Source organism: Polypterus senegalus, chromosome 7 (genome assembly GCF_016835505.1).
Source record: "Polypterus senegalus isolate Bchr_013 chromosome 7, ASM1683550v1, whole genome shotgun sequence".
Taxonomy (NCBI): Eukaryota; Metazoa; Chordata; class Cladistia; order Polypteriformes; family Polypteridae; genus Polypterus; species Polypterus senegalus.
The window spans coordinates 39,299,039-39,315,233 of record NC_053160.1 but is presented as its reverse complement, the minus strand read 5'-3'; the positions used below and the strand labels follow the sequence as shown (position 1 = coordinate 39,315,233).

The window sequence follows — 16,195 nt, the reverse complement described above, 5'->3', positions numbered from 1 at the left end:
AATTGGAATTAGCACAGCAGATTTCAGTTGTTACTTTAAAATAAGGTCTGCAACAAGAACACAAGGACACTGTTGGAAATAACAAGGGAAGATTTGTCACAAATGTTAGAAAGCTTTTCTTTATGCAAAGAATCACAGACACATAGAATAAATTACAAAGTAGTAAGTGGACAGTATGACTTTAGGGACCTTTACATCTCAAGGTGATGTTATTTTGGACACTTCGGGTAAATAGGATGGACAAGCTCATTGACTTGAATGGTCTGTTCTTGTCACAATTTTTCTAATTTTCTAAGAATTCTAATGTTAAGAATAGAAATATACAGTAGCTGTGCTTCCCATCATTTGTCAAAGTTCAGCCAGAGTTGTATCCCTGGTTCAACTATGTTTATTTTTTGTTGTTTTTTGATATTGTTTTTTATTGAATTCTGTGTCATGAATTAATTACATATGCTGCAGTTTTCTATTATGTTAATATTGTATCAGTCATTTTTGTTTTCTGCCCTGTCCTCTTTATGTGGAACCTAAGGGGGTGGGGCCACCCAATGATGTAGACGGGGGACTATCCTCAGCAGTATATATAGAGAAGCTGCTGTTACCTACCTGCCTCAGCATTGGGATTGTTCCTAACACTTGGTTTGTGCATTTTTTTGTTTTTGGATTACTCCTTGCATTTGAAATAAAGTGCTGTCTCTGATTCTGTCTTTGGATTTGTTTGCTTCATGCTTGTCTTTTGGCAAACCTATTTGTATTAATTTTTTTTTTTTTGCTTCTGCATCTATTTTGTCTGGAATTCCTATGAATGATTTCAATAAATAATTAAATATTAAAATATCTTAGTGTTGTTTTATGACTGAAAGGGGTTTAATGATTTCCTTTTCTCCCTTTGTAGACCTTTTTGATATTTGTCTGTCAAAAGCTTTTGCCCCATTTTTGGGTCTGGGTAGGTCTGAAGCTTGCCTTTTAACTTAAAGGCCTTCTATATTAATTCTGCTAAATCAGCAGAAAGTTCAAGCAATCTCTTTGAAACTGATCTTCCCTTTAGTGCAGCGTTTCTCAACCTTTAAGTATTTGCGACCCGAGTTTTCATAACAGTTTTAATCGCGCCCTCCCCCCCAACATTTTTTTGAAATGTAGATGCATATGTTATTATACCTACTTATCTTTTATCGACATTTATCTAACTCTATATTTATTGTTCTAGTATCAGAATGTAGTTTAAGTTAATTTGTTTTGGTTTTAACAGAAGTTTTGTTCATATTTTTGATTCTTGTTTTTCTTTTCACATCTTCACGCCCCCTTTTTGTTACTTCGTGTCCCCCTAGGGGGGCCCGCCCCACAGGTTGAGAACCAGTGCTTTAGTGTTTCCAAACTGCAGTATCCAATGCTCACAAACATCAGAAAATGTAGATGTCTGTGCAGAATACAGAAATATAAATCCTGTATAGAACTGACTATTACAGTGCTTTATTCACATGATCTTGAATTCAATTTGTTTCCAGCATGTATTTAATTCAATATGCTAATATAAGGAATAGGATAAAAAGTATGAAAAAACAACTTTTATTTAAACAACAAACTGGGGTGGGCTGACCACACAGTGGCACTGTACAAGAAGGGCTGGAGCAGACTGTACTTGCTAAGGAGATTCAGGTCTTTTAATGTTTCCAGCAAACTGCTGGAAATGTTCTACCAGTTCATAGCATCCAATGTTCTAAGCTGCAATCTCCTGTGGATGCAACTTAAGCTCAAAAGAAGCACAATGCCTGAACAAACTTATCAGGAGAGCCTGCTCCATCACAGAGTGAAACCTAGACACACTAGAAGTTATTGTGGAAAAAAGAATAATAGTAAAATTGGATGTCATCATGAAAAACCCCTTCATTTCCTCCAGTAGGTGCTCTCTTGGAGTACTTTTAGCTACAGGCTCATTCCACCAAAGTGTGCGATAAAGGCATCTGGGGTTCTTCTCTGTCCGCTGCTATCTGGCAATTCAATGTTTCCTCCAAAGTTAATTTTGAAATATCTGCACAATGTACATTTATTTATTGAACACTTGATTGATTGGCTGTATTATTTGTCCTGTGAGTCTGTATCTTTTTTTTTCATGTTTCTGCTGCTGTATGCATCTGAATTTCTCTGTGAGATTAATAAAGTGCATCTAATCTAATCAAATGAAATCAAATCAAATCTAATCTAATCTTTTCCTAACCCTCAACACTGGCTTTCAGTTAAATTTAGAACTAATTTCAGAATCTCCTTTCAACCTTTGCTTTGGGTCTCTTTACTCAACTGAACGTATTTATGTCTAATTTATGTCTATATTACAGAGGGTACACTGGATCACATCTTCTCATTACTTTAGCATAAATTGCTTATTTAAATATTAAAACTTCAAAGTTTTGTTCTTTGTTTTTGCCCTAAAAGTGTCACAGGTATTATTATCAATGGTTTGTGCCACTTTCCCCAGACTTATTTTTCTACAATAACCTGTTGTGATTCATGGACCAGATTGTTAATCCTGGACTGTAATGAGATGTATGTGTGTTTGACATCAGTGGTAACTGACACAACACCAGAGCGTCATGTTATACAGTCAAGGACTCAGTGAGTATGCCTGCCGAAAGCGAGGGAGAGAGGACAGTTAGTCTAGAGCGGCTGAATGTGGACTTTATTTTAAAGGACTAGTGCTGTTAACTTAATATATTTGTTTAGGTTTCATGGTTGGGCACAGCACTGCGCTGTGATTGTTTTGTATTTTTTAATCTGTGTTAAAGTTCTGTGCTTGTCTTTAGTGAAAACTGCTGTCCGAGCATCAGCTGAATTGAGCAGAATTGAAGTAATTGTTTAAAAATGAAAGAAAACATTCTTGAACTTACTTCAACTTATCTGTATTTCACACACTAATATCTAGTGGAGAGAAAAGTTAATGATCAAGATTGATGTCCAGTATCACAGAAGACTTTTACTGAAATACAAATAAATTCAGGGCAGCTTCATAACAAAATGAATTTACTTTTACAGGAACTCTTCTAATCTTCTTAGTGTGTAGACAAGATTACGAAAGTAATCATAAAACTGCTTCAAAAGAAAAAGAATGTCAAATAATTGCTGTGTTTGAGTGACATCTATTGGTGAGTTCAAACTGTAAAGGTTTACTTAGTTACATTTCATTTTAATTTACCTATATTAGATATGCAGTATTTTTAAAAGAAAGCAGGTGAAATCAATCCAAGCAATGTGATGTAATGACCGAGGCTAATTATTATCAGGCGTGATCCCAATTAGTTACATAACCAGTGATGAGCTGCACAGGGTGCTGTTGCCTCAGAGTATTTGAATTCTGTTTTGGCTCCTGCACTGGGACTCTGAACTGAGTGAGAGCAAGAGTGGCTGTGCACATTGAAATGATGGGTGGCAAAGGGGAAAATGGCCTGGTGCTCCTGCCTCTAAGCCCCAGGACGTGACCTTGATTCTTAGCCCAGTTAGTCTGTGTGGAGTCTGTAGATGTTTCTTTTAGCTGTACTTGTTTTTACTAGGTACCCAATTTGTACTCTTATCAAGAAGATGTGTATATTAAGCTAACTGGTGACTGCAAATGACCCATTGTTAGTGACAGTGCATGTGAGTAGGTACTGTATGTCTTGAAATAGACTGTCATCCCATCCAGGACTACCATGTACTGTATGTACGATGGATTCAGAAAGTATTCAGACTTCACTTCCTGTGCACTTTACTGTTAGGAGCACATACAGCGCATTGCTGCACCCACCACATGACAAACCAACTCAGGATTCCACATTAGGACCCGAGTGCAGCCATGCAATGGGAGTCACCTCAGCACCACACTAGTTCAGATGGAATGGAACAGTGGGAGGTTTAATATGGTGGCTGGAGCGCAAATTCTGCCACCAACCCCCAGGGTTTTCCCTGCAGGTTGGATGGCCTAAATGCAGGACTGGATGCAGATTATCGTCATACCCAGGATGGAGCAATTGCAGGTTAAGGGCCTTGTTCAAGGGCCCAACGAAGTAGAGTCACTTTTGGCATTTTACGGGTTTCAAACCAGCAACCTTCTGATTGCCAACGCAGATCCCTAGCCTCAGAGCCACCACTCTGCCCCACACTTTACTGTGTTGTCAATTTTATGTTAAATGGATAAATTTGCCATTTTTATCCATCAATCTACACTCAATAATTCATAATAGCAAAGTAAAAACATATTTTCAGAAAGGTTTGCAAATGTATTAAAAATGAAAAACTGAAATCTCTCATGGATATAAGTATTTAGATCCTTAATTCAGTACTTTATAGAAGTCCATTTGCCAGCAATTACAGCTGTGAGTTTTCTTGGGTTAGACTCTACAAACTGTGTACAACATGATTTGGGCAGTTTATCCCATTCTTCCTAAAAGATCCTTTCAGAATTTATTAGATTGGATGGGAAACATCTGTAAACCGCCATCTTCAGGTCTCTCCACAGATGCTCTATGGGGTTTAAGTCCAGTCTTTGACTGTGCCACTCAAACACAGTCAGTGACTTGTCTCAAAGTCATTCCAGCATTGTCTTGGATGTATGCTTTGGGTCATTGTCATGCTGAATGGTGAATTATCACCCCAGTTGGAGGTCCCCATGCACTCTGGATAAGGTTTTCTTCAGGAACTTTTCTTTATTTGTCTGCATTCACCATTTCCTCAATTCTGACCAGTCTTTCTTTCCCAGTTGCTGAGAAGCACCCCCATATGATACTGTCACCACCATGCTTCACTGTAGAGATGGTATTAAGCAGGTATGCACAGTGCCTGGTGTTTACAAATCATAGTGCTTGGAGTTCTGCCCTAAGAGTTCAGGGAATCTTTTTCCTCATGCTCTCACAGTCCTTTAACCCATCAATGTCTTTTATTTAAGATTGGCTTCCATCTAGACACTCTATCATAAACACCTGATTGATGAGTTGCTACTGAAATAACCATCATTCCAACACATCTCAGCAAAGGACTTCTGAAGCTCTGTTAGAGTAGTCAATGGGTTCTTGGCCCTTCTTGACCAAAAACTAAGTTTGGCCACATGTCCAACTCTAGGAAGGAGTTCTGGTGGTTCCAAAAATCTTCAATTTCATAATTATTAAGGCCACTGTGCTCCTGGGAACACTGAAAGCTTTAAGAAATTCTTTTATACCCTTGCCCTGATCTATGCCTCACCACAATTTGATCTGGGATCTACAGAGAGTTCCTTGGACTTCATGGCTTGGTTTTGTCCTGACATGCAGTGTGAATTGTGGGACCTTCTATACATGTGGGCGTGAGCCTTTCTGAATAATGTCCAATCAATTCAGTTTGCCACAGGTGGACCCCAATCAAGTTCTTAACACAGGTCAAGGAGAATTAAAGTAAACAGGATGTACCTGAGCACAAATTGGAGTGTCAAAGCAAAGGGTCTGAATATTTATATATATATATATATATATATATATATATATATATATATATATATATATATATATATATATATATATATATATATATATAACAGAAATGGGAGCTTTCGGTGTTTGATTTTGATACATTTGTAAACCTTTCTGAAAACAGGTTTTCACTTTATTATTGAGGATTATTAAAGTTGATGGTGAAATATGGCAAATTTACCAATTTAAATTATCAATTTAAAATCTACTACACAGTGCAGAGTGCAGAAAGTGATGATGTCTGAATTTTTTTTTCCTGAATCATCTGTATCTGTGAATGGATCAACTGTGATGAAGAAATGATCAAATTACTACTGAAATATTATAACTAAATGAATCAATTTTATTTCAAAACTTACCTTTCAAAGTAAACGACTATAACAACATATGTGGATGAGAACCTATTTTTAATTGTTTTGTACTTTTTGTGACCCTTTCTGAAACTCTAAAAAAAATCTTTAAATGCAATGAACTTGCTTTGTTTTTGCTTGGCCTGGGGTTTTGTTCGTAGTTTTACACCCCTCTCCACTGGACTTTAGAAACTTTACAGTCTGATCTCCATTTTTGGCCTGTGCAGGCCTTGAAGCCTGCCTATTACATTTTGGGGTCAGGTCAATTTCTGAGGCTATCCAGTTAAGTTTTCATCAGGCGTTTTTTTTTTTCATTTTGGGACCTGTTCTGTCCTTTGTTTCCACTTTTATGTTGCTGCATCATTACAGTAGTATGTTAGTGGAAGCAATGTGTGGGTGGAAGACCACAGAAGATATGCTGAACTTGTAATAGGATTAAGGGACTGAAGAATGTAACACTAGAAATTTAATAATTGCCAGTTATAAAATATGTTTAGAAATATTTGGAGAATGATTATTAGTTTATTTAGTGCACTGCTGCCTACACAAAATTGAATATTTCTGCAGTAATGACACATACAAATAACGGTGCAATGAAATTAAGTAACAGACACTGCTCATTTTACATTTTAATTCTGCCGTTCCAGCTAACACATTAACCCATTAAAGTCATCTTTTTTAGTGTTGTTAACTCCTAGTGGTGTATATGGGTTGGTGGGTCTTTCTCATAGTGACCCTCTAAACCCAGGATGATGTCATTGACCAAATCTATCAAGACAATGTGCTTATTTGAAGAAACACCCACAAAGTGAGGTGTACACAAAATAAAAAATACACGTGGGACCAAAATAAACAAACAATAACTGGGCTTACCTGAACTGGTCTGGAACCCTTGTCTGCAGAGTGACATACCTCACCCACATCACAAAAATAGCACAAGCAGTAAACCTATTTCCACCTCCATCTCTATCTCTAGCTTTTCTACTCTCATGATCCTGGCCTCTTTTCCTTGAGCACTCACCCTGTTTGATGTTGTCCAGTGTTTGTCATTGGGAACCCATATTATATTAAAAAAATATATATTTCAGATATTCATGTAAACATGAGATTACATTTTTTTTTCGTCCATCACTACAAACTAAATGGGATAAGTATCATTAAAAAAATATAAAAATTTTGGGTGGAGTATAATTTTTTCCTTGTCCATGTGATATATGTACATGTGCTCATATATTAATGAGAAACTGAATGAAAGTTAAATAGTAGTTGACTGCTTCATCCTTATCAAAGAATTTTTTGTGGATCATCTTTTACAGATATCATTCCGTGAACATTTCATTACTGAGTTACGTGATTGTAACTGATGTTACATACAGTAACTGTATACTGTATAATACTGCTTCCTGAGGTAAAGAAGTCTGAGGTAGGGGCTGCCACTACAGGCAAATGATGGCCATTAAGAGAAATGGAACGTATCAAGGGGGCAGTAAAAAGTATGCTTTTGAGGGGGCTAAAGAAGTGATAATTCCAGCAGCATGGAAATAAAAAGGGGGCAGTGGGTGAGATTTGATAATTCTGCAAAGGTCCTCAGTTCTATTAGGTGGCAGCAGAAAGGCCTGCTATTGTATTTGTGGTCCTAGGCCTAGGCTTTTTAAGTGTGTGACTGCTGGGACACTCAAGGCCAATACTGGCAATTATAAGAGGAGCAGTTTGTGTTCCTGCGCAGGCTCCTTGTGACACCTAAAAGTGGGCAAGTGCCGGACCCATCAGCCAGAGAAGGATTCAAGAAATGCTAAGTGAGGCTCAGAGAGCCATCAGGTTTTTAATTTTCCATTCATTTATTTTGTACTTTGTTGTTTCTTTTGTTAATCTTCTTTATTATATCCTATTTTTTATTAATAAAGACACCCTGTTTATAAGTTTGGTCTCCTTGAAAACTTTTCGAGCTTCAAGGATGGCCTGAAAATGTCTCCTCTCTTTCACATTATTTAAAACGGCTAACCATTTATACATTGACTTACATAATGCAAAACCTAAGCCTTCAGTTACAAAGAAGAAAAGAATGTAAATACACAAAAAAAAATTGGCTGTAAAAGTATTTTTTAATTCACTATATTATGTAGTGTGGTACATATTGTGGATTAAATGCTTCAAGTAGACGTGCCAAATTATTGCAATTCTGAATCCATTGCTGGAGTGGAAATCTTGTAGTGAACTGTAATAGATCTAAGTGTGGAGTTAATAATCAGGCAACAATATGTCTAACTAGGGCACATTTGAATTCAGAGGAAAAGTAGCGGTGCAAACTTAATACATTAAGCCGCTTAATACTTTAGAAATTTAATCCTACATCAAGACGCACAGTCATCATGTTTTACAACAAAATACACACACCTGCCTCAGCTGTAACAAGGATGCCAGAACGACAGAGAAATCTTTTAAGGAAAAATTACTACCTAAAGCAGAAATGGATTCCCAGAGGAGGAAGAAGAGGTGTCAGTGTGTTTACTGCTGAAAATCACTGACTTGCTGTTGTCTGACACTCTTCCATTTGCACTCAGAAAAGAAAATTAATCAAGAAAGAAGGAATAATGCTAGTTGTGGATGAAGTGCTTTTCAGCATTTTATCTTCTAGCATGTGGGTACACTTTTTTCCTTGGTGATCAAGTTTAAAATAATAAATAAAATACTAATAGGTTTTTGTATGCATAGACTTTTGTTAAGCAATAGTCACTCTTTAAGGTGACATTCATTCTATTAGTCCTTATGGCTGACTTGGGGGTGTCCCATACATACAATTTGGCTCCAAAGGTCAATCATAGGAAGAAAGAAGAAGAGAATATAGCATAAGACCCATCTATAACTGATTTATACCTTGCCAGTAAACAATTTATTTTCACTTCTAAAATGACTTATATTTCAATGTACTCTTTGAATGTACACATGCGTTGGCGTATACTGGCACAGTGATTAGTGCTGTTGTCTCATTGATCCACTTTCTGCCTTTTTATTTTATACCTTGTCTGTGTGAAGTTTGCATGATCTCCATATGTTTGTGTGGGTTTTCTCCCTGGTACTGTTAAGTTAATTTCCCATTCCAAATTAGCCCAATGTGAGTGCTAGTATGAGTGTGTGTAGGAGTGGAGCCCACCACAGACCAGCGCCCTTTTCAGTGCTGCTTCTTGTCTTGTGGCCAGTGTAGCCCTGATAAAATATGGCATCCTGTGACCCTGAACTGGATTAAGTAGGTCTGAGAATGTTATGTTTATGACAATAATATGGTCCATGGTTTGAGAATAATGAAAGAGAACTATATTGTATTCTTAAATAATAAAATGTGTGCTGTATGAGCCAAGTAAAAATTTCTTCTAGAATATGCATTAAATGACATGCTACTAGCTGGTAGTACCTGCAAAAGTCGGAGATGAGAGTCACCTAGAAAATAATTTGAAGGCCATATTAATATTACCAAATAAAGGCAGTCAAAGAACAGAGTGTCTGGCCTTTCAAGGGAACATCATAAATCAGGAATGTAGAGACTTTTCAGAGGCAAATAAAAATAATAAAAAAATAAACATTCAATTTAAAATCACAGACAATAAATGGAAAGTGACTCTTCAGGGAATGCAAACTTGTTATGATTTAGGGTTTTTTGAGTATAGGGATTTTGTTCCTGTAAATATTTTTTATGTGTAACTTAATTTAAAAAATTTAAGATTATTATAATTTTTATTGTCATATTTATAATCTTACTGTTACAAGTAAAGGCACATGGCTGATTGAAGTGTTTAAAATTATGAAGGGAATTAGTACAGTGGATTTACAATGTTTTCATCAAGAACAAGTGACACAGTTGGAAACTTTTGTACAAACATTAGGAAGTTTTTCTTTTCACAGAGACCCATAGACACATGGCATAACCTCCCAAATAGCATGGTAGACAATAGGACTTTAGGGACTTCCTAAACTCAGCTTGATGTTATTTTAGATTTAAGTGGATAACACTGGCAAGCTTTGCTGGGCTGAATGGCCTGTTCTCGTCTAGATTGTTCTAATGTGACATTTGTGCTTTGGGTATTTAGGATGGTGGTGGGCTACCAATGGCGTACAAGATTCTGGATACAATAACATTAATCCGTGCATTTACAGTAGCTAGCAAAAAAATGTGATTATGGAGTTGGGGCTTTTACCTCTTTTTTGTCATTTTGCCTGTTTTGTAATATTTCTGGAAAACGGAACATGGCTTTGGTCATTTTCCAGCTTATTGACCATGGCACATTTCTGACTATCAATTCTGAAAATCTTTACCTGGTCCTTCTTCTTCTAATTTCAGTGACTACTTACACTTTTTGGAATTATTCCAGCTTACAGAATGGAGAATCTGTCTCTTATCGTGGACAAGATGGGTGAGATGATTGTTGTCTTCAGAAAAGCCCTTGCTGTCCACACCCCACTGCTTATTGGGGGCTCGGAGGTGGAATTGGTAGAGAGCTCCAAATTCCTTTGTGTACACCTGGCAGCCATCCTTACTTGGTGAATTAAAACCACCTCCATAGCTAAGAAAGCACAGCAGTGCCTGCATTTCCTTCAGAAACTCAGGAAGACAAGCCTATCTACCACCTCCGTTAAATTCATCTTTATTAAACGTTGCATCAGCAAAGATTTCAGCATTGTGGAGGACCACTCCCACCCTTCCCATGGTCTCTTTGCCCTACTCTTATCTGGCACAAGATACCAAAACATCCAATTTGGTTCCACTAGGTCCTGCAACAGCTTCTACCCCTTGGCTGTCGGACACTCTGAACTCTGGGCTACCCTCGCCATCAGATGTACTCCTAGAAGTTTATTTATATGCATTGCATTTGTTACTGCTCTTGTTTATGCTATTAATTGTTGTTAATATTTATTTGTTCATTAGAGAATACAGTATATAAACAAAAGACCTGTGTGCGTGTGTGCATGTGTGTTTGTGTGTGTGTGCGTATGTGTGTGTGTGTGTATGGAGCAGTCCACTCTGCTCACGCTTAACCACAGCCACTAGATGGACCATGCATGCACTTTTAGATTTTTTCGGTGCTTACATGCACCTTACTTCTCACTACGAAAGACGTGTGTGTGTGTGTGTATGGAGCAGTCCGCTCTCCTCACGCTTAACCATAGTCACGGGAGTTGGTGTGAATTCTACAGAAGATGTAGAAGCTTATACAAGTTTGACTTGCACTTGGTGAGATAGCGCATGTATGCACTTTTAAATATTTTAAGCACTTGCATGCACCTCACTTCTCATTCATTCCAAGTAGACACACTTAGCTTTGTGGTACATGCACGTTGTATGTTCATACAACAAGCTACTATATATTTGCCTGAGACAGGTTTCAGCCTGTCCCTCTCAATTTGTGCCACAGCTGCACTCGACTACACGTCCATCTCAGATAAGATAAGACCTCTCACAGTCAACTTAGTTGACACCTCTGCAAATTCACTAATATAGTAAAACTGCTAGGGAGTCTTCGGGTTGTTTTTTGTCCTGAAGACCACGCACAGCTAGTTATTATATATTTCTATTTATTAGTATCTATTCATTACCTATTATTTATTTATTTCTCTTTTATTTTTTTATAGTATAGTATTGCATAGTTTTTTACTTATCTTATACTCGTCCTATATTATTTGTCTGTTGTACTGCAGCTTGGGGAACTGTATGCTGTAATACTGTGTATGGATAGTATGACAATAAAGTCACTTAACTTGACTTGGAACAAAAATACCTAAACTCAATAATAATATAGTGCTTTTTGCTACCTTGCCAAGCCATTGAATACCACTGATCCGTTTAGTGCTCAAATGTGCCTATTCTATGTGCCCTGCTATAAACCTGTATTTTAACTTAAAAATACATAATCATGGCTAAAACATTTAGACTTTGTAGTTTCCCCCTGTAATGAATTATTTTAAATTTACACTATATACATATTTATGTCCCACGTAATGCTTTGAGTAAATGGTAGATTTGAGTAGTTTTACTAATTTTGGTACTGCAATAGTATGTGAATGAGAAAGTACAACATCTTCAATATAGTTTCAACTTCACACCTCCTAACCCAATACATATTTATTTTCCTAATATCATTAAGTCAACCCTGTTTCTTTTTCTGCTCTGTTTATGCTACTCCAGGTCTATTCTTCATACCACTTTCTGTACCTGTCCATCTTCTTTTGTAGTCCTCTAAATTTAAGTGGATTATGCAGGACTTGTGATAGCAAGGAGACATGAAAGTCATTATTAGGGATACTGAAAAGCAAATTCAGACAGATGGCATGAAGACAGTGAAACATTACCAGTGGGCAAAATGTAGATGTGTGAATCAGGCAGAAATCGTGCTAAAGAACCAGGAAAACAAACTGATGTTGCAGTCTTCCAATTAGCATATCCAGACCACCTTCTTCAATACAGAAATTATTTTAACGTTGGTCACTCATTATAGCTCTCTTGAAGACTGTAAAATGTTTAAAACTCTTTATGGCAACTACAGTATATGTAACCACAATCCTCACATGACAGCTACATCTAACCCTTCTGGAGTATTGTAATGTATTCCTCTTATTACATATCAATGCAAATGCATCAGTAAAAGTAATTAGCATTTCTCCCAAACCTCTCTACGTAATACTTGCCATTTTTTTTTGCGTATTCCCCTCTCACAAGCTTTACTCTCCCTGCGCACAATACTGCAGTAAACAAAAAATGTAGTTCCTCTTCCTGCCAGCTTGGCCCTGTTGTATCACCTTTATTAAAGCATGTTTAAGTGATAGCTCGGCTTTAATTTCTTATTTTGTAAGTACAGTATGTCACCTACCACTGGGTTTTTCCATCATCCATAGAAAACTTCTCTCACAGCAATTTTTATTAAACCTGGGTTGGGTTTTGTTTTCCTTGATAATTATAGTTTCATTAACAATTGTCCACTCCTAAACTGGTGGGCAAAGTAAAATGTTTATGGAGACTGATTTAAAAGAACTCTGGGAAGACTGGAGAGAGTTACACTGCTTATAGTAACAGTTTCTGTTTCCTGTTACCAGGCAAAATAAAGTTCTGATCGAACATAAATGACATCAAATCTACTCTCTTTTGAAACCAACTATTCTGTCCCAGCCAAGATAAATGAAGAGGATGACAAGATGTAATTGTAATTTTACCTACAAACGCCAATACAAACACATCAATATAGTGCCAGTACTGGGCTGGAAGACTCATTTTAGTTTGCTTAATCCTCTTGTTTTGGACTTTTTATTTTCTCCTGCATTAATGGGGATTATATGTCTTTTTGTTTGTCCAAGTTACAATTCTACATGGACATAAATAACCTTTTTGGCTTTAAGCACTAAGACAAACATTGTTAGGAGTCATAAAAGATCTCCAATGACTCCTTTCCAGTGACATAGAAGGCTTTAGCATCTGTAATTCTCCTCAACCTTTGATGCAGTTAAACATCACATATTATTTTTCAGTCTCTTTACATGTCCTACATCCACAACAGTTTTACCAGTTACCAGTTTTACAAATACAAATAATCTTTTATCTCTGCCACTTTCTGTGAGATCCTGGTCTTGATTCCCTCCTGCAATGTGCATGGAGTGCTTGCACCCTAATCTTTCAATCCACATGATGGCTGACCTTTCTCCTACCCCAGCTCCCCCACAGATAAATGATATGACACCAAAGATGGTGAGTAGGCAGGTCTTTACTAAGAACAGCAAACACTTGCAATTATCACTTTTCACACTTCCATATTTTTTCTTCCAGGAGGTGTCGTCCACAGGTAAACTCTTTTTTGGTTCTCGTAAACAAAATCATGATACATGAGCGTCTGTAGTGTCCCTCTGTGTTTAAATTCTAAATAAAAACATCCTTGCCTGAGCTTCAATAGCTTTCATGCTGATAAAACAAACAGATGAAAATGGATCCAAGCAATTACATGAGATGAAGGAACACATACACTTATGGCAGCACTTACATTTGTAGCACTTCAAATATGATGAGCAGATAAAGTTTACATGCTGCCCTAAGACTGATGCTGTGACTTTTTAAGTGGAAGAACTGACACAAAAATTGGATTTTGAAAGGGCAAATGCTCATCTCTGAGATAATTAATACGTGTGAGCCTGCACTGATGGAAAAAAAGACAACAGGTTCGCTCCGTGGAACACGACTGTGCAATGCCAACTGCTCCAGCATACCCAACTTAGCATAACTGCAATAGGATTATTTTTTTGACTAAAAATCTGAACCAGGAGCTTAAAAGCTGTACATCTGTGGGTTTCAAGGCAGGAACTTAAATACTCACATACACCAAACATGAAAAAGCTTTTGAAAACAACATGAAGATAAATGATCACAGATCATATGCAATTATTTTATGAGATTACAGCTAATTTACCTTCTTTATTCTATATTACTATATACTGACATCTGTCAGTACTGAGCAAGCTAATGTTATGTTAAAAAAACAAGTTAGTTGAAACTGTTAGTATACTGGCATGAGAAAGGTAACAAATTTATTTTTGGTAAATATAAAGGAATTCCTCTGTGACAGTTCTATAGCCCTTATCCAGTTTTAATGCTTTTGGCCTGTAGTGCTTTTTAACAATACTTTTTACATTGCTAAGATCGATAATTGGAAATGAAATGAGACCGGTAGAATAATAATACATTTTATTTATATACCACCTTTCCATTGCTGGATAACTATCAGAAAGTTGATCTACGCATGAAACGGTCATCCACGTCTACTGAGGAAAGTGGAAGGTTTTGTCCCAAGCATGAAGGTCAAAGGTACATTCTGTCATGATCACAAACTTGACTTGACTTAGCCTTTTTATAAACTTTATTAAAAAATTATCTTTCATTAAAGGTTGTTTCTTTTTAACTGATTGGATAATACACTTGCTTACTAGCTCTCTATTGGTACAGTACTCATGCACTGTTGCAGTTTCCTTATCAGCCTTGTATAGTCTTGCTTAATTGAGAACGCAGCAGGTACGTTGTGGATTAGCTCATGCCACTCAGTCTTGTGTAGTCACAGCTCGCATCATAACTCCACACATTAAGACTCCTGTTGTTAGCTACACTAAGAATTGTTCTTCCTCCCCAGTACTGAAAATAACCTTCCCCTGGCTGCATCAGTGATAAACTTTGTTTAGTTGCCTTGAAGCACTACTTTACAGCCAACTATAAATGTAAGAAAAATATGTGGCAGGCAGACTGTTGATCCAGACGGCAGATAGAACAGATTTCATTAGAGGAGATTTGATTGGAAGGTAAGAGTGAATAGGAGTAAAGGCAGTGTCACATTACATGCCTTTTCCAGCGATTTTTAACTGCAGACTTCATTTACATAATCTTAGCAAATAGGAGGCAGTTGCTACATGCTCCCATGATTAACAGTTGTGTACCTTGACATACCCAGGAACTCGTTCCAATCAGTCTATAACACGCCCGACACAATGCATATAATTCAGCTACAACAAATAAGGAACATGGGTGATCTGAATCTGAGAAACAGAAGAGAGTCTGTTTTGCATGTTTTAAGTACCATAACAGAATGGAAAAAAAGAAAAATAGAGGGCCAAGACTGCAGCTGAACTCCCCATACTGTACCTGTAAAGTCTCTGTTACGCAATATGTTATTGGCTGTCAGAAAAAGTGGTAAGCGTGCATTACTTTGGAAATATGAAACTGTGCTGTAAAGCCGATACAGAGCTGTCTAATTTGACATACCCTGCAAATTCTAGTTGTGTAATATGACATGTTCTGGTGATGAGATCAGCAAGTGCAATCATGAAATCAGGTTAAGAAAGAGCAGGTGAATGCAAGGAGAGGAGTGTGACACAGAAGAGAGAAAAGTACAGAGAGTGTACCTAAGAAATCTGTCTGACAGCAGAGCATGATGTTTTTTTCCGCCTTACTATAAAAATAAATATTTGGATGGATCTTTCATTACAGCTTATTTTATAATGCTTCTTTTCAGGTAATAATAATAATAATAATAATACATTTTATTCATATAGTGCCTTTCCCATGCTCAAGGTGTTTAAAAATATCTAAACTTAATAATATCTAAACTCCTTAAAGCAAATAGCAGAACCACATTTGCACAGAGTACACTGTATCCTCGAGATCAACAACATAGCATGTATACATTAGGTAACCTTTTCTGTGTTTTACCAGGTAGGATCACAACTCAATAACCTGTTTGTAAAGACAGCTCCATAGCTATAAAATTTCACTACCTACCTGTTTTTCCTTTATGCTTGCCTAAAATTATTTAAGGTATTCAAATAAATAATACAAACATTTGAATCATTCTCCACTTTTCACTG

The 16,195-nt window shown here is 36.9% G+C and overlaps 1 protein-coding gene across 1 annotated transcript in view; it reads right to left on the bottom strand.

Annotated features, from left to right (window-relative positions):
* LOC120532245 (sodium channel protein type 1 subunit alpha-like) overlaps window positions 1-16,195 on the bottom strand; it is a 112,272-nt gene that overhangs the window by 26,160 nt on the left and 69,917 nt on the right. The window lies entirely within an intron of this gene.